The sequence below is a fragment of the Amaranthus tricolor genome, chromosome 6, assembly GCF_026212465.1.
Source record: "Amaranthus tricolor cultivar Red isolate AtriRed21 chromosome 6, ASM2621246v1, whole genome shotgun sequence".
Taxonomy (NCBI): domain Eukaryota; kingdom Viridiplantae; phylum Streptophyta; class Magnoliopsida; order Caryophyllales; family Amaranthaceae; genus Amaranthus; species Amaranthus tricolor.
The window spans coordinates 11,197,526-11,216,449 of NC_080052.1; the positions used below are offsets into that span (position 1 = coordinate 11,197,526).

An 18,924-nucleotide genomic window follows, 5' to 3' on the forward strand; every position below is an offset into this window, starting at 1 on the left:
ATAAATTCGAGGTCGGGACCCGGTTGCGAGTTATATTTTTATAAATAAAATTGCTTCCAAAGATTATATTACCATAATCACTGAAATGCCTTTCGCTCAAGTGGAGCAGAAAGAATTCGCAAATAAAACGATAAAAAAAAAAAAAAAAAGAAGGGAAAAAGGGGTGCAACACGAGCACTTCCCAGGAGGTCACCCATCCTAGTACTATTCTCGCCCAAGCACGCTTAACTGCGGAGTTCTGATGGGATCCGGTGCATTAGTGCTGGTATGATCGCACCCGTTCATTCACCGTAACAATTTGTATACAAGCGCATTGCCGACCAAAAAAAAACCCAGAGCATTCCAAAGCTCGTAAACTCGCAACCGAGACCCCTCTGTCGAGCCTTCTTATTCCCAAATACTGTTTTTCACCCTCCCGGTATTGTCCCATTCCCAAAAGAGTCTGCCGTCTGTAAAAGCAAGGTGAACTCGCAACAAAAAAAAGACAAAATGTTTATGAAATCCGCGCAACACTTGGAATTCAAGAGGCCATCCATGCCAGGCACGCTTCCGCGGGGAGTTCCGACGGGTCCGGTGCAATTTCCGCTTACACGAACGCACCGATGCACGCCTCTTTCGAACAATTCGTTCGTATGCGCATCGACCCGCGTCAACGGGTCCTTACCTTCGAGTGCCCGTAAATTCGAGGTCGGGACCCGGTTGCGAGTTATATTTTTATAAATAAAATTACTTCCAAAGAGTATATTACTATAATCACCGAAATTCCTTTTGCTCAAGTGGAGCGGAAAGAATTCGCAAATGAAAACGATAAAAAAAAAAAAAAAGAAGGGAAAAAGGGGTGCAACACGAGGACTTCCCAGGAGGTCACCCATCCTAGTACTACTCTCGCCCAAGCACGCTTAGCTGCGGAGTTCTGATGGGATCCGGTGCATTAGTGCTGGTATGATCGCACCCGTTCATTCACCGTAACAATTTGTATACATGCGCATTGCCGACCAAAAAAAAACCCAGAGCATTCCAAAGCTCGTAAACTCGCAACCGAGACCCCTCTTTCGAGCCTTCTTCTTCCCAAATACTGTTTTTCACCCTCCCGGTATTGTCCCATTCCCAAAAGAGTCTGCCGTCTGTAAAAGCAAGGTGAACTCGCAACAAAAAAAAAAAAAATGTTTATGAAATCCGCGCAACACTTGGAATTCAAGAGGCCATCCATGCCAGGCACGCTTCCGCGGGGAGTTCCGACGGGTCCGGTGCAATTTCCGCTTACACGAACGCACCGATGCACGCCTCTTTCGAACAATTCGTTCGTATGCGCATCGACCCGCGTCAACGGGTCCTTACATTCGAGTGCCCGTAAATTCGAGGTCGGGACCCGGTTGCGAGTTATATTTTTATAAATAAAATTACTTCCAAAGAGTATATTACTATAATCACAGAAATTCCTTTTGCTCAAGTGGAGCGGAAAGAATTCGCAAATGAAAACGATAAAAAAAAAAAAAAAAGAAGGGAAAAAGGGGTGCAACACGAGGACTTCCCAGGAGGTCACCCATCCTAGTACTACTCTCGCCCAAGCACGCTTAACTGCGGAGTTCTGATGGGATCCGGTGCATTAGTGCTGGTATGATCGCACCCGTTCCTTCACCGTAACAATTTGTATACATGCGCATTGCCGAACAAAAAAAAACCCAGAGCATTCCAAAGCTCGTAAACTCGCAACCGAGACCCCTCTTTCGAGCCTTCTTCTTCCAAAATACTGTTTTTCACCCTCCCGGTATTGTCCCATTCCCAAAAGAGTCCGCCGTCTGTAAAAGCAAGGTGAACTCGCAACAAAAAAAAGACAAAATGTTTATGAAATCCGCGCAAGACTTGGAAATCAAGAGGCCATCCATGCCAGGCACGCTTCCGCGGGGAGTTCCGACGGGTCCGGTGCAATTTCCGCTTACACGAACGCACCGATGCACGCCTCTTTCGAACAATTCGTTCGTATGCGCATCGACCCGCGTCAACGGGTCCTTACCTTCGAGTGCCCGTAAATTCGAGGTCGGGACCCGGTTGCGAGTTATATTTTTATAAATAAAATTACTTCCAAAGAGTATATTACTATAATCACCGAAATTCCTTTTGCTCAAGTGGAGCGGAAAGAATTCGCAAATGAAAACGATAAAAAAAAAAAAAAGAAGGGAAAAAGGGGTGCAACACGAGGACTTCTCAGGAGGTCACCCATCCTAGTACTACTCTCGCCCAAGCACGCTTAACTGCGGAGTTCTGATGGGATCCGGTGCATTAGTGCTGGTATGATCGCACCCGTTCATTCACCGTAACAATTTGTATACATGCGCATTGCCGACAAAAAAAAACCCAGAGCATTCCAAAGCTCGTAAACTCGCAACCGAGACCCCTCTTTCGAGCCTTCTTCTTCCCAAATACTGTTTTTCACCCTCCCGGTATTGTCCCATTCACAAAAGAGTCCGCCGGCTGTAAAAGCCAGGTGAACTCGCAACAAAAAAACGACAAAATGTTTATGAAATCCGTGCACCACTCTGAAATCAAGAGGACATCCATGCCAGGCACGCTTCCGCGGGGAGTTCCGACGGGATCCGGTGCAATTTCCGCTTACACGAAAGCACCGATGCACGTCTCTTTCGAGCAATTCGTTCGTATGCGCATCGACCCGCGTCAACGGGTCCTAACCTTCGAGTGCCCATAAATTCGAGGTCGGGACCCGGTTGCGAGTTATATTTTTATAAATAAAATTGCTTCCAAAGATTATATTACCATAATCACTGAAATGCCTTTCGCTCAAGTGGAGCAGAAAGAATTCGCAAATAAAACGATAAAAAAAAAAAAAAAAAAGAAGGGAAAAAGGGGTGCAACACGAGCACTTCCCAGGAGGTCACCCATCCTAGTACTATTCTCGCCCAAGCACGCTTAACTGCGGAGTTCTGATGGGATCCGGTGCATTAGTGCTGGTATGATCGCACCCGTTCATTCACCGTAACAATTTGTATACAAGCGCATTGCCGACCAAAAAAAAACCCAGAGCATTCCAAAGCTCGTAAACTCGCAACCGAGACCCCTCTGTCGAGCCTTCTTATTCCCAAATACTGTTTTTCACCCTCCCGGTATTGTCCCATTCCCAAAAGAGTCTGCCGTCTGTAAAAGCAAGGTGAACTCGCAACAAAAAAAAGACAAAATGTTTATGAAATCCGCGCAACACTTGGAATTCAAGAGGCCATCCATGCCAGGCACGCTTCCGCGGGGAGTTCCGACGGGTCCGGTGCAATTTCCGCTTACACGAACGCACCGATGCACGCCTCTTTCGAACAATTCGTTCGTATGCGCATCGACCCGCGTCAACGGGTCCTTACCTTCGAGTGCCCGTAAATTCGAGGTCGGGACCCGGTTGCGAGTTATATTTTTATAAATAAAATTACTTCCAAAGAGTATATTACTATAATCACCGAAATTCCTTTTGCTCAAGTGGAGCGGAAAGAATTCGCAAATGAAAACGATAAAAAAAAAAAAAAGAAGGGAAAAAGGGGTGCAACACGAGGACTTCTCAGGAGGTCACCCATCCTAGTACTACTCTCGCCCAAGCACGCTTAACTGCGGAGTTCTGATGGGATCCGGTGCATTAGTGCTGGTATGATCGCACCCGTTCATTCACCGTAACAATTTGTATACATGCGCATTGCCGACAAAAAAAAACCCAGAGCATTCCAAAGCTCGTAAACTCGCAACTGAGACCCCTCTTTCGAGCCTTCTTCTTCCCAAATACTGTTTTTCACCCTCCCGGTATTGTCCCATTCACAAAAGAGTCCGCCGGCTGTAAAAGCCAGGTGAACTCGCAACAAAAAAACGACAAAATGTTTATGAAATCCGTGCACCACTCTGAAATCAAGAGGACATCCATGCCAGGCACGCTTCCGCGGGGAGTTCCGACGGGATCCGGTGCAATTTCCGCTTACACGAAAGCACCGATGCACGTCTCTTTCGAGCAATTCGTTCGTATGCGCATCGACCCGCGTCAACGGGTCCTAACCTTCGAGTGCCCATAAATTCGAGGTCGGGACCCGGTTGCGAGTTATATTTTTATAAATAAAATTGCTTCCAAAGATTATATTATCATAATCACTGAAATGCCTTTCGCTCAAGTGGAGCAGAAAGAATTCGCAAATAAAACGATAAAAAAAAAAAAAAAAAAGAAGGGAAAAAGGGGTGCAACACGAGCACTTCCCAGGAGGTCACCCATCCTAGTACTATTCTCGCCCAAGCACGCTTAACTGCGGAGTTCTGATGGGATCCGGTGCATTAGTGCTGGTATGATCGCACCCGTTCATTCACCGTAACAATTTGTATACAAGCGCATTGCCGACCAAAAAAAAACCCAGAGCATTCCAAAGCTCGTAAACTCGCAACCGAGACCCCTCTGTCGAGCCTTCTTATTCCCAAATACTGTTTTTCACCCTCCCGGTATTGTCCCATTCCCAAAAGAGTCCGCCGTCTGTAAAAGCAAGGTGAACTCGCAACAAAAAAAAGACAAAATGTTTATGAAATCCGCGCAACACTTGGAATTCAAGAGGCCATCCATGCCAGGCACGCTTCCGCGGGGAGTTCCGACGGGTCCGGTGCAATTTCCGCTTACACGAACGCACCGATGCACGCCTCTTTCGAACAATTCGTTCGTATGCGCATCGACCCGCGTCAACGGGTCCTTACCTTCGAGTGCCCGTAAATTCGAGGTCGGGACCCGGTTGCGAGTTATATTTTTATAAATAAAATTACTTCCAAAGAGTATATTACTATAATCACCGAAATTCCTTTTGCTCAAGTGGAGCGGAAAGAATTCGCAAATGAAAACGATAAAAAAAAAAAAAAAGAAGGGAAAAAGGGGTGCAACACGAGGACTTCTCAGGAGGTCACCCATCCTAGTACTACTCTCGCCCAAGCACGCTTAACTGCGGAGTTCTGATGGGATCCGGTGCATTAGTGCTGGTATGATCGCACCCGTTCATTCACCGTAACAATTTGTATACATGCGCATTGCTGACCAAAAAAAAACCCAGAGCATTCCAAAGCTCGTAAACTCGCAACCGAGACCCCTCTTTCGAGCCTTCTTCTTCCCAAATACTGTTTTTCACCCTCCCGGTATTGTCCCATTCACAAAAGAGTCCGCCGGCTGTAAAAGCCAGGTGAACTCGCAACAAAAAAACGACAAAATGTTTATGAAATCCGTGCACCACTCTGAAATCAAGAGGACATCCATGCCAGGCACGCTTCCGCGGGGAGTTCCGACGGGATCCGGTGCAATTTCCGCTTACACGAAAGCACCGATGCACGTCTCTTTCGAGCAATTCGTTCGTATGCGCATCGACCCGCGTCAACGGGTCCTAACCTTCGAGTGCCCATAAATTCGAGGTCGGGACCCGGTTGCGAGTTATATTTTTATAAATAAAATTGCTTCCAAAGATTATATTACCATAATCACTGAAATGCCTTTTGCTCAAGTGGAGCAGAAAGAATTCGCAAATAAAACGATAAAAAAAAAAAAAAAGAAGGGAAAAAGGGGTGCAACACGAGGACTTCCCAGGAGGTCACCCATCCTAGTACTACTCTCGCCCAAGCACGCTTAACTGAGGAGTTCTGATAGGATCCGGTGCATTAGTGCTGGTATGATCGCACCCGTTCATTCACCGTAACAATTTGTATACAAGCGCATTGCCGACCAAAAAAAAACCCAGAGCATTCCAAAGCTCGTAAACTCGCAACCGAGACCCCTCTTTCGAGCCTTCTTATTCCCAAATACTGTTTTTCACCCTCCCGGTATTGTCCCATTCCCAAAAGAGTCTGCCGTCTGTAAAAGCAAGGTGAACTCGCAACAAAAAAAAGACAAAATGTTTATGAAATCCGCGCAACACTTGGAATTCAAGAGGCCATCCATGCCAGGCACGCTTCCGCGGGGAGTTCCGACGGGTCCGGTGCAATTTCCGCTTACACGAACGCACCGATGCACGCCTCTTTCGAACAATTCGTTCGTATGCGCATCGACCCGCGTCAACGGGTCCTTACCTTCGAGTGCCCGTAAATTCGAGGTCGGGACCCGGTTGCGAGTTATATTTTTATAAATAAAATTACTTCCAAAGAGTATATTACTATAATCACCGAAATTCCTTTTGCTCAAGTGGAGCGGAAAGAATTCGCAAATGAAAACGATAAAAAAAAAAAAAAGAAGGGAAAAAGGGGTGCAACACGAGGACTTCTCAGGAGGTCACCCATCCTAGTACTACTCTCGCCCAAGCACGCTTAACTGCGGAGTTCTGATGGGATCCGGTGCATTAGTGCTGGTATGATCGCACCCGTTCATTCACCGTAACAATTTGTATACATGCGCATTGCCGACAAAAAAAAACCCAGAGCATTCCAAAGCTCGTAAACTCGCAACTGAGACCCCTCTTTCGAGCCTTCTTCTTCCCAAATACTGTTTTTCACCCTCCCGGTATTGTCCCATTCACAAAAGAGTCCGCCGGCTGTAAAAGCCAGGTGAACTCGCAACAAAAAAACGACAAAATGTTTATGAAATCCGTGCACCACTCTGAAATCAAGAGGACATCCATGCCAGGCACGCTTCCGCGGGGAGTTCCGACGGGATCCGGTGCAATTTCCGCTTACACGAAAGCACCGATGCACGTCTCTTTCGAGCAATTCGTTCGTATGCGCATCGACCCGCGTCAACGGGTCCTAACCTTCGAGTGCCCATAAATTCGAGGTCGGGACCCGGTTGCGAGTTATATTTTTATAAATAAAATTGCTTCCAAAGATTATATTACCATAATCACTGAAATGCCTTTTGCTCAAGTGGAGCAGAAAGAATTCGCAAATAAAACGATAAAAAAAAAAAAAAAGAAGGGAAAAAGGGGTGCAACACGAGGACTTCCCAGGAGGTCACCCATCCTAGTACTACTCTCGCCCAAGCACGCTTAACTGAGGAGTTCTGATAGGATCCGGTGCATTAGTGCTGGTATGATCGCACCCGTTCATTCACCGTAACAATTTGTATACAAGCGCATTGCCGACCAAAAAAAAACCCAGAGCATTCCAAAGCTCGTAAACTCGCAACCGAGACCCCTCTTTCGAGCCTTCTTATTCCCAAATACTGTTTTTCACCCTGCCGGTATTGTCCCATTCCCAAAAGAGTCTGCCGTCTGTAAAAGCAAGGTGAACTCGCAAGAAAAAAAAGACAAAATGTTTATGAAATCCGCGCAACACTTGGAATTCAAGAGGCCATCCATGCCAGGCACGCTTCCGCGGGGAGTTCCGACGGGTCCGGTGCAATTTTCGCTTACACGAACGCACCGATGCACGCCTCTTTCGAACAATTCGTTCGTATGCGCATCGACCCGCGTCAACGGGTCCTTACCTTCGAGTGCCCGTAAATTCGAGGTCGGGACCCGGTTGCGAGTTATATTTTTATAAATAAAATTACTTCCAAAGAGTATATTACTATAATCACCGAAATTCCTTTTGCTCAAGTGGAGCGGAAAGAATTCGCAAATGAAAACGATAAAAAAAAAAAAAAGAAGGGAAAAAGGGGTGCAACACGAGGACTTCTCAGGAGGTCACCCATCCTAGTACTACTCTCGCCCAAGCACGCTTAACTGCGGAGTTCTGATGGGATCCGGTGCATTAGTGCTGGTATGATCGCACCCGTTCATTCACCGTAACAATTTGTATACATGCGCATTGCCGACAAAAAAAAACCCAGAGCATTCCAAAGCTCGTAAACTCGCAACCGAGACCCCTCTTTCGAGCCTTCTTCTTCCCAAATACTGTTTTTCACCCTCCCGGTATTGTCCCATTCACAAAAGAGTCCGCCGGCTGTAAAAGCCAGGTGAACTCGCAACAAAAAAACGACAAAATGTTTATGAAATCCGTGCACCACTCTGAAATCAAGAGGACATCCATGCCAGGCACGCTTCCGCGGGGAGTTCCGACGGGATCCGGTGCAATTTCCGCTTACACGAAAGCACCGATGCACGTCTCTTTCGAGCAATTCGTTCGTATGCGCATCGACCCGCGTCAACGGGTCCTAACCTTCGAGTGCCCATAAATTCGAGGTCGGGACCCGGTTGCGAGTTATATTTTTATAAATAAAATTGCTTCCAAAGATTATATTATCATAATCACTGAAATGCCTTTCGCTCAAGTGGAGCAGAAAGAATTCGCAAATAAAACGATAAAAAAAAAAAAAAAAAAGAAGGGAAAAAGGGGTGCAACACGAGCACTTCCCAGGAGGTCACCCATCCTAGTACTATTCTCGCCCAAGCACGCTTAACTGCGGAGTTCTGATGGGATCCGGTGCATTAGTGCTGGTATGATCGCACCCGTTCATTCACCGTAACAATTTGTATACAAGCGCATTGCCGACCAAAAAAAAACCCAGAGCATTCCAAAGCTCGTAAACTCGCAACCGAGACCCCTCTGTCGAGCCTTCTTATTCCCAAATACTGTTTTTCACCCTCCCGGTATTGTCCCATTCCCAAAAGAGTCCGCCGTCTGTAAAAGCAAGGTGAACTCGCAACAAAAAAAAGACAAAATGTTTATGAAATCCGCGCAACACTTGGAATTCAAGAGGCCATCCATGCCAGGCACGCTTCCGCGGGGAGTTCCGACGGGTCCGGTGCAATTTCCGCTTACACGAACGCACCGATGCACGCCTCTTTCGAACAATTCGTTCGTATGCGCATCGACCCGCGTCAACGGGTCCTTACCTTCGAGTGCCCGTAAATTCGAGGTCGGGACCCGGTTGCGAGTTATATTTTTATAAATAAAATTACTTCCAAAGAGTATATTACTATAATCACCGAAATTCCTTTTGCTCAAGTGGAGCGGAAAGAATTCGCAAATGAAAACGATAAAAAAAAAAAAAAAGAAGGGAAAAAGGGGTGCAACACGAGGACTTCTCAGGAGGTCACCCATCCTAGTACTACTCTCGCCCAAGCACGCTTAACTGCGGAGTTCTGATGGGATCCGGTGCATTAGTGCTGGTATGATCGCACCCGTTCATTCACCGTAACAATTTGTATACATGCGCATTGCTGACCAAAAAAAAACCCAGAGCATTCCAAAGCTCGTAAACTCGCAACCGAGACCCCTCTTTCGAGCCTTCTTCTTCCCAAATACTGTTTTTCACCCTCCCGGTATTGTCCCATTCACAAAAGAGTCCGCCGGCTGTAAAAGCCAGGTGAACTCGCAACAAAAAAACGACAAAATGTTTATGAAATCCGTGCACCACTCTGAAATCAAGAGGACATCCATGCCAGGCACGCTTCCGCGGGGAGTTCCGACGGGATCCGGTGCAATTTCCGCTTACACGAAAGCACCGATGCACGTCTCTTTCGAGCAATTCGTTCGTATGCGCATCGACCCGCGTCAACGGGTCCTAACCTTCGAGTGCCCATAAATTCGAGGTCGGGACCCGGTTGCGAGTTATATTTTTATAAATAAAATTGCTTCCAAAGATTATATTATCATAATCACTGAAATGCCTTTCGCTCAAGTGGAGCAGAAAGAATTCGCAAATAAAACGATAAAAAAAAAAAAAAAAAAGAAGGGAAAAAGGGGTGCAACACGAGCACTTCCCAGGAGGTCACCCATCCTAGTACTATTCTCGCCCAAGCACGCTTAACTGCGGAGTTCTGATGGGATCCGGTGCATTAGTGCTGGTATGATCGCACCCGTTCATTCACCGTAACAATTTGTATACAAGCGCATTGCCGACCAAAAAAAAACCCAGAGCATTCCAAAGCTCGTAAACTCGCAACCGAGACCCCTCTGTCGAGCCTTCTTATTCCCAAATACTGTTTTTCACCCTCCCGGTATTGTCCCATTCCCAAAAGAGTCCGCCGTCTGTAAAAGCAAGGTGAACTCGCAACAAAAAAAAGACAAAATGTTTATGAAATCCGCGCAACACTTGGAATTCAAGAGGCCATCCATGCCAGGCACGCTTCCGCGGGGAGTTCCGACGGGTCCGGTGCAATTTCCGCTTACACGAACGCACCGATGCACGCCTCTTTCGAACAATTCGTTCGTATGCGCATCGACCCGCGTCAACGGGTCCTTACCTTCGAGTGCCCGTAAATTCGAGGTCGGGACCCGGTTGCGAGTTATATTTTTATAAATAAAATTACTTCCAAAGAGTATATTACTATAATCACCGAAATTCCTTTTGCTCAAGTGGAGCGGAAAGAATTCGCAAATGAAAACGATAAAAAAAAAAAAAAAGAAGGGAAAAAGGGGTGCAACACGAGGACTTCTCAGGAGGTCACCCATCCTAGTACTACTCTCGCCCAAGCACGCTTAACTGCGGAGTTCTGATGGGATCCGGTGCATTAGTGCTGGTATGATCGCACCCGTTCATTCACCGTAACAATTTGTATACATGCGCATTGCTGACCAAAAAAAAACCCAGAGCATTCCAAAGCTCGTAAACTCGCAACCGAGACCCCTCTTTCGAGCCTTCTTCTTCCCAAATACTGTTTTTCACCCTCCCGGTATTGTCCCATTCACAAAAGAGTCCGCCGGCTGTAAAAGCCAGGTGAACTCGCAACAAAAAAACGACAAAATGTTTATGAAATCCGTGCACCACTCTGAAATCAAGAGGACATCCATGCCAGGCACGCTTCCGCGGGGAGTTCCGACGGGATCCGGTGCAATTTCCGCTTACACGAAAGCACCGATGCACGTCTCTTTCGAGCAATTCGTTCGTATGCGCATCGACCCGCGTCAACGGGTCCTAACCTTCGAGTGCCCATAAATTCGAGGTCGGGACCCGGTTGCGAGTTATATTTTTATAAATAAAATTGCTTCCAAAGATTATATTACCATAATCACTGAAATGCCTTTCGCTCAAGTGGAGCAGAAAGAATTCGCAAATAAAACGATAAAAAAAAAAAAAAAAAAGAAGGGAAAAAGGGGTGCAACACGAGCACTTCCCAGGAGGTCACCCATCCTAGTACTATTCTCGCCCAAGCACGCTTAACTGCGGAGTTCTGATGGGATCCGGTGCATTAGTGCTGGTATGATCGCACCCGTTCATTCACCGTAACAATTTGTATACAAGCGCATTGCCGACCAAAAAAAAACCCAGAGCATTCCAAAGCTCGTAAACTCGCAACCGAGACCCCTCTGTCGAGCCTTCTTATTCCCAAATACTGTTTTTCACCCTCCCGGTATTGTCCCATTCCCAAAAGAGTCCGCCGTCTGTAAAAGCAAGGTGAACTCGCAACAAAAAAAAGACAAAATGTTTATGAAATCCGCGCAACACTTGGAATTCAAGAGGCCATCCATGCCAGGCACGCTTCCGCGGGGAGTTCCGACGGGTCCGGTGCAATTTCCGCTTACACGAACGCACCGATGCACGCCTCTTTCGAACAATTCGTTCGTATGCGCATCGACCCGCGTCAACGGGTCCTTACCTTCGAGTGCCCGTAAATTCGAGGTCGGGACCCGGTTGCGAGTTATATTTTTATAAATAAAATTACTTCCAAAGAGTATATTACTATAATCACCGAAATTCCTTTTGCTCAAGTGGAGCGGAAAGAATTCGCAAATGAAAACGATAAAAAAAAAAAAAAAGAAGGGAAAAAGGGGTGCAACACGAGGACTTCTCAGGAGGTCACCCATCCTAGTACTACTCTCGCCCAAGCACGCTTAACTGCGGAGTTCTGATGGGATCCGGTGCATTAGTGCTGGTATGATCGCACCCGTTCATTCACCGTAACAATTTGTATACATGCGCATTGCTGACCAAAAAAAAACCCAGAGCATTCCAAAGCTCGTAAACTCGCAACCGAGACCCCTCTTTCGAGCCTTCTTCTTCCCAAATACTGTTTTTCACCCTCCCGGTATTGTCCCATTCACAAAAGAGTCCGCCGGCTGTAAAAGCCAGGTGAACTCGCAACAAAAAAACGACAAAATGTTTATGAAATCCGTGCACCACTCTGAAATCAAGAGGACATCCATGCCAGGCACGCTTCCGCGGGGAGTTCCGACGGGATCCGGTGCAATTTCCGCTTACACGAAAGCACCGATGCACGTCTCTTTCGAGCAATTCGTTCGTATGCGCATCGACCCGCGTCAACGGGTCCTAACCTTCGAGTGCCCATAAATTCGAGGTCGGGACCCGGTTGCGAGTTATATTTTTATAAATAAAATTGCTTCCAAAGATTATATTACCATAATCACTGAAATGCCTTTCGCTCAAGTGGAGCAGAAAGAATTCGCAAATAAAACGATAAAAAAAAAAAAAAAAAAGAAGGGAAAAAGGGGTGCAACACGAGCACTTCCCAGGAGGTCACCCATCCTAGTACTATTCTCGCCCAAGCACGCTTAACTGCGGAGTTCTGATGGGATCCGGTGCATTAGTGCTGGTATGATCGCACCCGTTCATTCACCGTAACAATTTGTATACAAGCGCATTGCCGACCAAAAAAAAACCCAGAGCATTCCAAAGCTCGTAAACTCGCAACCGAGACCCCTCTGTCGAGCCTTCTTATTCCCAAATACTGTTTTTCACCCTCCCGGTATTGTCCCATTCCCAAAAGAGTCCGCCGTCTGTAAAAGCAAGGTGAACTCGCAACAAAAAAAAGACAAAATGTTTATGAAATCCGCGCAACACTTGGAATTCAAGAGGCCATCCATGCCAGGCACGCTTCCGCGGGGAGTTCCGACGGGTCCGGTGCAATTTCCGCTTACACGAACGCACCGATGCACGCCTCTTTCGAACAATTCGTTCGTATGCGCATCGACCCGCGTCAACGGGTCCTTACCTTCGAGTGCCCGTAAATTCGAGGTCGGGACCCGGTTGCGAGTTATATTTTTATAAATAAAATTACTTCCAAAGAGTATATTACTATAATCACCGAAATTCCTTTTGCTCAAGTGGAGCGGAAAGAATTCGCAAATGAAAACGATAAAAAAAAAAAAAAAGAAGGGAAAAAGGGGTGCAACACGAGGACTTCTCAGGAGGTCACCCATCCTAGTACTACTCTCGCCCAAGCACGCTTAACTGCGGAGTTCTGATGGGATCCGGTGCATTAGTGCTGGTATGATCGCACCCGTTCATTCACCGTAACAATTTGTATACATGCGCATTGCTGACCAAAAAAAAACCCAGAGCATTCCAAAGCTCGTAAACTCGCAACCGAGACCCCTCTTTCGAGCCTTCTTCTTCCCAAATACTGTTTTTCACCCTCCCGGTATTGTCCCATTCACAAAAGAGTCCGCCGGCTGTAAAAGCCAGGTGAACTCGCAACAAAAAAACGACAAAATGTTTATGAAATCCGTGCACCACTCTGAAATCAAGAGGACATCCATGCCAGGCACGCTTCCGCGGGGAGTTCCGACGGGATCCGGTGCAATTTCCGCTTACACGAAAGCACCGATGCACGTCTCTTTCGAGCAATTCGTTCGTATGCGCATCGACCCGCGTCAACGGGTCCTAACCTTCGAGTGCCCATAAATTCGAGGTCGGGACCCGGTTGCGAGTTATATTTTTATAAATAAAATTGCTTCCAAAGATTATATTACCATAATCACTAAAATGCCTTTCGCTCAAGTGGAGCAGAAAGAATTCGCAAATAAAACGATAAAAAAAAAAAAAAAAGAAGGGAAAAAGGGGTGCAACACGAGCACTTCCCAGGAGGTCACCCATCCTAGTACTATTCTCGCCCAAGCACGCTTAACTGCGGATTGCTGATGGGATCCGGTGCATTAGTGCTGGTATGATCGCACCCGTTCATTCACCGTAACAATTTGTATACAAGCGCATTGCCGACCAAAAAAAAACCCAGAGCATTCCAAAGCTCGTAAACTCGCAACCGAGACCCCTCTGTCGAGCCTTCTTATTCCCAAATACTGTTTTTCACCCTCCCGGTATTGTCCCATTCCCAAAAGAGTCCGCCGTCTGTAAAAGCAAGGTGAACTCGCAACAAAAAAAAGACAAAATGTTTATGAAATCCGCGCAACACTTGGAATTCAAGAGGCCATCCATGCCAGGCACGCTTCCGCGGGGAGTTCCGACGGGTCCGGTGCAATTTCCGCTTACACGAACGCACCGATGCACGCCTCTTTCGAACAATTCGTTCGTATGCGCATCGACCCGCGTCAACGGGTCCTTACCTTCGAGTGCCCGTAAATTCGAGGTCGGGACCCGGTTGCGAGTTATATTTTTATAAATAAAATTACTTCCAAAGAGTATATTACTATAATCACCGAAATTCCTTTTGCTCAAGTGGAGCGGAAAGAATTCGCAAATGAAAACGATAAAAAAAAAAAAAAAAGAAGGGAAAAAGGGGTGCAACACGAGGACTTCTCAGGAGGTCACCCATCCTAGTACTACTCTCGCCCAAGCACGCTTAACTACGGAGTTCTGATGGGATCCGGTGCATTAGTGCTGGTATGATCGCACCCGTTCATTCACCGTAACAATTTGTATACATGCGCATTGCCGACAAAAAAAAACCCAGAGCATTCCAAAGCTCGTAAACTCGCAACCGAGACCCCTCTTTCGAGCCTTCTTCTTCCCAAATACTGTTTTTCACCCTCCCGGTATTGTCCCATTCACAAAAGAGTCCGCCGGCTGTAAAAGCCAGGTGAACTCGCAACAAAAAAACGACAAAATGTTTATGAAATCCGTGCACCACTCTGAAATCAAGAGGACATCCATGCCAGGCACGCTTCCGCGGGGAGTTCCGACGGGATCCGGTGCAATTTCCGCATACACGAAAGCACCGATGCACGTCTCTTTCGAGCAATTCGTTCGTATGCGCATCGACCCGCGTCAACGGGTCCTAACCTTCGAGTGCCCATAAATTCGAGGTCGGGACCCGGTTGCGAGTTATATTTTTATAAATAAAATTGCTTCCAAAGATTATATTACCATAATCACTGAAATGCCTTTTGCTCAAGTGGAGCAGAAAGAATTCGCAAATAAAACGATAAAAAAAAAAAAAAAGAAGGGAAAAAGGGGTGCAACACGAGGACTTCCCAGGAGGTCACCCATCCTAGTACTACTCTCGCCCAAGCACGCTTAACTGAGGAGTTCTGATAGGATCCGGTGCATTAGTGCTGGTATGATCGCACCCGTTCATTCACCGTAACAATTTGTATACAAGCGCATTGCCGACCAAAAAAAAACCCAGAGCATTCCAAAGCTCGTAAACTCGCAACCGAGACCCCTCTTTCGAGCCTTCTTATTCCCAAATACTATTTTTCACCCTCCCGGTATTGTCCCATTCCCAAAAGAGTCTGCCGTCTGTAAAAGCAAGGTGAACTCGCAACAAAAAAAAGACAAAATGTTTATGAAATCCGCGCAACACTTGGAATTCAAGAGGCCATCCATGCCAGGCACGCTTCCGCGGGGAGTTCCGACGGGTCCGGTGCAATTTCCGCTTACACGAACGCACCGATGCACGCCTCTTTCGAACAATTCGTTCGTATGCGCATCGACCCGCGTCAACGGGTCCTTACCTTCGAGTGCCCGTAAATTCGAGGTCGGGACCCGGTTGCGAGTTATATTTTTATAAATAAAATTACTTCCAAAGAGTATATTACTATAATCACCGAAATTCCTTTTGCTCAAGTGGAGCGGAAAGAATTCGCAAATGAAAACGATAAAAAAAAAAAGAAGGGAAAAAGGGGTGCAACACGAGGACTTCTCAGGAGGTCACCCATCCTAGTACTACTCTCGCCCAAGCACGCTTAACTGCGGAGTTCTGATGGGATCCGGTGCATTAGTGCTGGTATGATCGCACCCGTTCATTCACCGTAACAATTTGTATACATGCGCATTGCCGACAAAAAAAAACCCAGAGCATTCCAAAGCTCGTAAACTCGCAACCGAGACCCCTCTTTCGAGCCTTCTTCTTCCCAAATACTGTTTTTCACCCTCCCGGTATTGTCCCATTCACAAAAGAGTCCGCCGGCTGTAAAAGCCAGGTGAACTCGCAACAAAAAAACGACAAAATGTTTATGAAATCCGTGCACGACTCTGAAATCAAGAGGACATCCATGCCAGGCACGCTTCCGCGGGGAGTTCCGACGGGATCCGGTGCAATTTCCGCTTACACGAAAGCACCGATGCACGTCTCTTTCGAGCAATTCGTTCGTATGCGCATCGACCCGCGTCAACGGGTCCTAACCTTCGAGTGCCCATAAATTCGAGGTCGGGACCCGGTTGCGAGTTATATTTTTATAAATAAAATTGCTTCCAAAGATTATATTACCATAATCACTGAAATGCCTTTTGCTCAAGTGGAGCAGAAAGAATTCGCAAATAAAACGATAAAAAAAAAAAAAAGAAGGGAAAAAGGGGTGCAACACGAGGACTTCCCAGGAGGTCACCCATCCTAGTACTACTCTCGCCCAAGCACGCTTAACTGAGGAGTTCTGATAGGATCCGGTGCATTAGTGCTGGTATGATCGCACCCGTTCATTCACCGTAACAATTTGTATACAAGCGCATTGCCGACCAAAAAAAAACCCAGAGCATTCCAAAGCTCGTAAACTCGCAACCGAGACCCCTCTTTCGAGCCTTCTTATTCCCAAATACTGTTTTTCACCCTCCCGGTATTGTCCCATTCCCAAAAGAGTCTGCCGTCTGTAAAAGCAAGGTGAACTCGCAACAAAAAAAAGACAAAATGTTTATGAAATCCGCGCAACACTTGGAATTCAAGAGGCCATCCATGCCAGGCACGCTTCCGCGGGGAGTTCCGACGGGTCCGGTGCAATTTCCGCTTACACGAACGCACCGATGCACGCCTCTTTCGAACAATTCGTTCGTATGCGCATCGACCCGCGTCAACGGGTCCTTACCTTCGAGTGCCCGTAAATTCGAGGTCGGGACCCGGTTGCGAGTTATATTTTTATAAATAAAATTACTTCCAAAGAGTATATTACTATAATCACCGAAATTCCTTTTGCTCAAGTGGAGCGGAAAGAATTCGCAAATGAAAACGATAAAAAAAAAAAAAGAAGGGAAAAAGGGGTGCAACACGAGGACTTCTCAGGAGGTCACCCATCCTAGTACTACTCTCGCCCAAGCACGCTTAACTGCGGAGTTCTGATGGGATCCGGTGCATTAGTGCTGGTATGATCGCACCCGTTCATTCACCGTAACAATTTGTATACATGCGCATTGCCGACAAAAAAAAACCCAGAGCATTCCAAAGCTCGTAAACTCGCAACCGAGACCCCTCTTTCGAGCCTTCTTCTTCCCAAATACTGTTTTTCACCCTCCCGGTATTGTCCCATTCACAAAAGAGTCCGCCGGCTGTAAAAGCCAGGTGAACTCGCAACAAAAAAACGACAAAATGTTTATGAAATCCGTGCACCACTCTGAAATCAAGAGGACATCCATGCCAGGCACGCTTCCGCGGGGAGTTCCGACGGGATCCGGTGCAATTTCCGCTTACACGAAAGCACCGATGCACGTCTCTTTCGAGCAATTCGTTCGTATGCGCATCGACCCGCGTCAACGGGTCCTAACCTTCGAGTGCCCATAAATTCGAGGTCGGGACCCGGTTGCGAGTTATATTTTTATAAATAAAATTGCTTCCAAAGATTATATTACCATAATCACTGAAATGCCTTTTGCTCAAGTGGAGCAGAAAGAATTCGCAAATAAAACGATAAAAAAAAAAAAAAAGAAGGGAAAAAGGGGTGCAACACGAGGACTTCCCAGGAGGTCACCCATCCTAGTACTACTCTCGCCCAAGCACGCTTAACTGAGGAGTTCTGATAGGATCCGGTGCATTAGTGCTGGTATGATCGCACCCGTTCATTCACCGTAACAATTTGTATACAAGCGCATTGCCGACCAAAAAAAAACCCAGAGCATTCCAAAGCTCGTAAACTCGCAACCGAGACCCCTCTTTCGAGCCTTCTTATTCCCAAATACTGTTTTTCACCCTCCCGGTATTGTCCCATTCCCAAAAGAGTCTGCCGTCTGTAAAAGCAAGGTGAACTCGCAACAAAAAAAAGACAAAATGTTTATGAAATCCGCGCAACACTTGGAATTCAAGAGGCCATCCATGCCAGGCACGCTTCCGCGGGGAGTTCCGACGGGTCCGGTGCAATTTCCGCTTACACGAACGCACCGATGCACGCCTCTTTCGAACAATTCGTTCGTATGCGCATCGACCCGCGTCAACGGGTCCTTACCTTCGAGTGCCCGTAAATTCGAGGTCGGGACCCGGTTGCGAGTTATATTTTTATAAATAAAATTACTTCCAAAGAGTATATTACTATAATCACCGAAATTCCTTTTGCTCAAGTGGAGCGGAAAGAATTCGCAAATGAAAACGATAAAAAAAAAAAGAAGGGAAAAAGGGGTGCAACACGAGGACTTCTCAGGAGGTCACCCATCCTAGTACTACTCTCGCCCAAGCACGCTTAACTGCGGAGTTCTGATGGGATCCGGTGCATTAGTGCTGGTATGATCGCACCCGTTCATTCACCGTAACAATTTGTATACATGCGCATTGCCGACAAAAAAAAACCCAGAGCATTCCAAAGCTCGTAAACTCGCAACCGAGACCCCTCTTTCGAGCCTTCTTCTTCCCAAATACTGTTTTTCACCCTCCCGGTATTGTCCCATTCACAAAAGAGTCCGCCGGCTGTAAAAGCCAGGTGAACTCGCAACAAAAAAACGACAAAATGTTTATGAAATCCGTGCACCACTCTGAAATCAAGAGGACATCCATGCCAGGCACGCTTCCGCGGGGAGTTCCGACGGGATCCGGTGCAATTTCCGCTTACACGAAAGCACCGATGCACGTCTCTTTCGAGCAATTCGTTCGTATGCGCATCGACCCGCGTCAACGGGTCCTAACCTTCGAGTGCCCATAAATTCGAGGTCGGGACCCGGTT

General features: G+C 46.8%; 28 non-coding genes across 28 annotated transcripts; all 28 read right to left on the bottom strand.

Moving 5' to 3' along the window:
* Positions 1–160: 160 nt before the first annotated feature.
* LOC130816479 (5S ribosomal RNA) lies at positions 161–279 on the bottom strand. The gene has a single exon (XR_009043010.1). It is a non-coding gene; the product is annotated as a 5S ribosomal RNA (ribosomal RNA).
* A 556-nt stretch (positions 280–835) lies between these two features.
* On the bottom strand, positions 836–954 carry LOC130816192 (5S ribosomal RNA). The gene has a single exon (XR_009042738.1). It is a non-coding gene; the product is annotated as a 5S ribosomal RNA (ribosomal RNA).
* Positions 955–1,510: 556 nt separating this feature from the next.
* Positions 1,511–1,629, bottom strand: LOC130816834 (5S ribosomal RNA). Its single transcript, XR_009043370.1, has one exon. It is a non-coding gene; the product is annotated as a 5S ribosomal RNA (ribosomal RNA).
* Positions 1,630–2,184: 555 nt separating this feature from the next.
* LOC130816178 (5S ribosomal RNA) lies at positions 2,185–2,303 on the bottom strand. The gene has a single exon (XR_009042725.1). It is a non-coding gene; the product is annotated as a 5S ribosomal RNA (ribosomal RNA).
* Positions 2,304–2,861: 558 nt separating this feature from the next.
* LOC130816480 (5S ribosomal RNA) lies at positions 2,862–2,980 on the bottom strand. The gene has a single exon (XR_009043011.1). It is a non-coding gene; the product is annotated as a 5S ribosomal RNA (ribosomal RNA).
* Positions 2,981–3,535: 555 nt separating this feature from the next.
* LOC130816179 (5S ribosomal RNA) lies at positions 3,536–3,654 on the bottom strand. Its single transcript, XR_009042726.1, has one exon. It is a non-coding gene; the product is annotated as a 5S ribosomal RNA (ribosomal RNA).
* A 558-nt stretch (positions 3,655–4,212) lies between these two features.
* On the bottom strand, positions 4,213–4,331 carry LOC130816481 (5S ribosomal RNA). The gene has a single exon (XR_009043012.1). It is a non-coding gene; the product is annotated as a 5S ribosomal RNA (ribosomal RNA).
* Positions 4,332–4,887: 556 nt separating this feature from the next.
* Positions 4,888–5,006, bottom strand: LOC130816180 (5S ribosomal RNA). The gene has a single exon (XR_009042727.1). It is a non-coding gene; the product is annotated as a 5S ribosomal RNA (ribosomal RNA).
* A 556-nt stretch (positions 5,007–5,562) lies between these two features.
* LOC130816661 (5S ribosomal RNA) lies at positions 5,563–5,681 on the bottom strand. Its single transcript, XR_009043198.1, has one exon. It is a non-coding gene; the product is annotated as a 5S ribosomal RNA (ribosomal RNA).
* A 555-nt stretch (positions 5,682–6,236) lies between these two features.
* On the bottom strand, positions 6,237–6,355 carry LOC130816181 (5S ribosomal RNA). The gene has a single exon (XR_009042728.1). It is a non-coding gene; the product is annotated as a 5S ribosomal RNA (ribosomal RNA).
* Positions 6,356–6,910: 555 nt separating this feature from the next.
* On the bottom strand, positions 6,911–7,029 carry LOC130816662 (5S ribosomal RNA). The gene has a single exon (XR_009043199.1). It is a non-coding gene; the product is annotated as a 5S ribosomal RNA (ribosomal RNA).
* Positions 7,030–7,584: 555 nt separating this feature from the next.
* LOC130816184 (5S ribosomal RNA) lies at positions 7,585–7,703 on the bottom strand. The gene has a single exon (XR_009042730.1). It is a non-coding gene; the product is annotated as a 5S ribosomal RNA (ribosomal RNA).
* Positions 7,704–8,261: 558 nt separating this feature from the next.
* On the bottom strand, positions 8,262–8,380 carry LOC130816482 (5S ribosomal RNA). Its single transcript, XR_009043013.1, has one exon. It is a non-coding gene; the product is annotated as a 5S ribosomal RNA (ribosomal RNA).
* A 556-nt stretch (positions 8,381–8,936) lies between these two features.
* LOC130816185 (5S ribosomal RNA) lies at positions 8,937–9,055 on the bottom strand. Its single transcript, XR_009042731.1, has one exon. It is a non-coding gene; the product is annotated as a 5S ribosomal RNA (ribosomal RNA).
* A 559-nt stretch (positions 9,056–9,614) lies between these two features.
* Positions 9,615–9,733, bottom strand: LOC130816483 (5S ribosomal RNA). Its single transcript, XR_009043014.1, has one exon. It is a non-coding gene; the product is annotated as a 5S ribosomal RNA (ribosomal RNA).
* A 556-nt stretch (positions 9,734–10,289) lies between these two features.
* On the bottom strand, positions 10,290–10,408 carry LOC130816186 (5S ribosomal RNA). The gene has a single exon (XR_009042732.1). It is a non-coding gene; the product is annotated as a 5S ribosomal RNA (ribosomal RNA).
* A 559-nt stretch (positions 10,409–10,967) lies between these two features.
* Positions 10,968–11,086, bottom strand: LOC130816484 (5S ribosomal RNA). Its single transcript, XR_009043015.1, has one exon. It is a non-coding gene; the product is annotated as a 5S ribosomal RNA (ribosomal RNA).
* Positions 11,087–11,642: 556 nt separating this feature from the next.
* Positions 11,643–11,761, bottom strand: LOC130816187 (5S ribosomal RNA). The gene has a single exon (XR_009042733.1). It is a non-coding gene; the product is annotated as a 5S ribosomal RNA (ribosomal RNA).
* A 559-nt stretch (positions 11,762–12,320) lies between these two features.
* LOC130816485 (5S ribosomal RNA) lies at positions 12,321–12,439 on the bottom strand. Its single transcript, XR_009043016.1, has one exon. It is a non-coding gene; the product is annotated as a 5S ribosomal RNA (ribosomal RNA).
* A 556-nt stretch (positions 12,440–12,995) lies between these two features.
* Positions 12,996–13,114, bottom strand: LOC130816188 (5S ribosomal RNA). The gene has a single exon (XR_009042734.1). It is a non-coding gene; the product is annotated as a 5S ribosomal RNA (ribosomal RNA).
* A 557-nt stretch (positions 13,115–13,671) lies between these two features.
* LOC130816677 (5S ribosomal RNA) lies at positions 13,672–13,790 on the bottom strand. Its single transcript, XR_009043213.1, has one exon. It is a non-coding gene; the product is annotated as a 5S ribosomal RNA (ribosomal RNA).
* Positions 13,791–14,347: 557 nt separating this feature from the next.
* Positions 14,348–14,466, bottom strand: LOC130816329 (5S ribosomal RNA). Its single transcript, XR_009042870.1, has one exon. It is a non-coding gene; the product is annotated as a 5S ribosomal RNA (ribosomal RNA).
* Positions 14,467–15,021: 555 nt separating this feature from the next.
* On the bottom strand, positions 15,022–15,140 carry LOC130816663 (5S ribosomal RNA). Its single transcript, XR_009043200.1, has one exon. It is a non-coding gene; the product is annotated as a 5S ribosomal RNA (ribosomal RNA).
* Positions 15,141–15,692: 552 nt separating this feature from the next.
* Positions 15,693–15,811, bottom strand: LOC130816189 (5S ribosomal RNA). Its single transcript, XR_009042735.1, has one exon. It is a non-coding gene; the product is annotated as a 5S ribosomal RNA (ribosomal RNA).
* Positions 15,812–16,365: 554 nt separating this feature from the next.
* LOC130816664 (5S ribosomal RNA) lies at positions 16,366–16,484 on the bottom strand. The gene has a single exon (XR_009043201.1). It is a non-coding gene; the product is annotated as a 5S ribosomal RNA (ribosomal RNA).
* Positions 16,485–17,038: 554 nt separating this feature from the next.
* On the bottom strand, positions 17,039–17,157 carry LOC130816190 (5S ribosomal RNA). The gene has a single exon (XR_009042736.1). It is a non-coding gene; the product is annotated as a 5S ribosomal RNA (ribosomal RNA).
* Positions 17,158–17,712: 555 nt separating this feature from the next.
* LOC130816665 (5S ribosomal RNA) lies at positions 17,713–17,831 on the bottom strand. Its single transcript, XR_009043202.1, has one exon. It is a non-coding gene; the product is annotated as a 5S ribosomal RNA (ribosomal RNA).
* A 552-nt stretch (positions 17,832–18,383) lies between these two features.
* LOC130816191 (5S ribosomal RNA) lies at positions 18,384–18,502 on the bottom strand. The gene has a single exon (XR_009042737.1). It is a non-coding gene; the product is annotated as a 5S ribosomal RNA (ribosomal RNA).
* Positions 18,503–18,924: the final 422 nt, after the last annotated feature.